The sequence below is a fragment of the Pundamilia nyererei genome, unplaced genomic scaffold (assembly GCF_000239375.1).
Source record: "Pundamilia nyererei isolate P.nyererei 1_Seehausen unplaced genomic scaffold, PunNye1.0 scaffold00100, whole genome shotgun sequence".
Taxonomy (NCBI): domain Eukaryota; kingdom Metazoa; phylum Chordata; class Actinopteri; order Cichliformes; family Cichlidae; genus Pundamilia; species Pundamilia nyererei.
Window position 1 is genome coordinate 2,377,633 of NW_005187501.1, and position 1,401 is coordinate 2,379,033.

The following is a 1,401-nucleotide window of genomic DNA, read 5'->3' on the forward strand; positions in this document are numbered from 1 at the left end:
TTGTGGTGTTTCGACAGAAGAACGGAGACGGCTTGGTTTGTAATGGAACGTATATATTCAGAAGTAGTTCACCATTTTACATCTCACTATACACTTCACTTCTTCTCTCTTTTTTCATCATTCTTAGTCACAGAGCCCCCTACTGGTAACTGAGTATATGTTCATATTCAGTCCCCCTTGTAAGCAACCCTTCACCATCTTAGCAGTGTATGTAAACACAACAAAGATGACAAAGCAACAAGGTGATATATACCAGTTTTTAAATTGTGTTGATAGGCCACGTAAAACCAGAGTCATACACACCTTGTAACACCTTGTGGTTCATCACATGAACTGTCATTTTATTTTAATTTGTATACTGGTTCTGACATTTTCCTTCCCCAAAAGGAAGGATACCCATTGGTCTATTTCTCTTTAAAAGTCTTGTTGACATTAAAAAGTATTCTTCAAATCAAAAAATGGATTTCATAAAAAAAAGTATTACACTCTCAATAAAACCTTATTGCAAAAATATTTTTAATTACAAATAAAAAAATTATAAATCTTTTAGAAACTGCAATTTCAATGGATTCAATAATCTAAATACAAATATAGCTTTCTTTCTAAAATTTAAAATGAAGTTTTCACTAAATATTCTTCAGTGATAAAACCACTGTGTCCAGTTGAATTGAATCAATGTTTTGAGGTTAAAGAAAGAGTTATTAGATGTTAAAATACTCCCTAATGCTGAGGGAAAGTAAAGGCCTTTTCAATGTATATGTAAAACTGACCCCTTTCATGAGTATTAGTGCCCTAACGAATTTTTACATCATTCCCTGAACACCTAGACTTTTGTTTGTTGTTTGCCTTTTTAATTTCTCCTATTTGAGTTTAGTTGGATCTTGTAAGAATAAAACTAAGAATCGCCTTTAAACAGAAAGTGGTTTTAAAAAGGTGTGCTGATATGAGGATAATGGGTTAACTTTACAGCATACCACAAAGTTGCCATTATTTAACAAAGTTTAAAACATGTTACTGAGCAGAATGAAGGTGCAGAAAAGCCAAAAGTATAATATCCATATATGATAACACACGGTGTCAGACAAATCATACCTGACCATCATTTTTTAAAGAATGGAAGCTATCATATATAAGTTGGTACTGTTTCTGGAAATTGTTCTGTCGAATTTATCATTTCTGCAGGACAGCTCAGGGTTGTGAACTCTGCCACAGCTCTCTATCACCTACCTGAAATTTAGTTTGTTTAAATTTCATATCAAATTTGGCTTATTTCTTAACTCTTTAATCACATATCAGTGCAGAGTTCCATCACACCCAGCTGGGGATCTAAATTTCATAACGAAACTTTAGATCAGGATTCTTCATTTTCTGCTTGTAGTCTTCATCAAACTGTTCATTCTG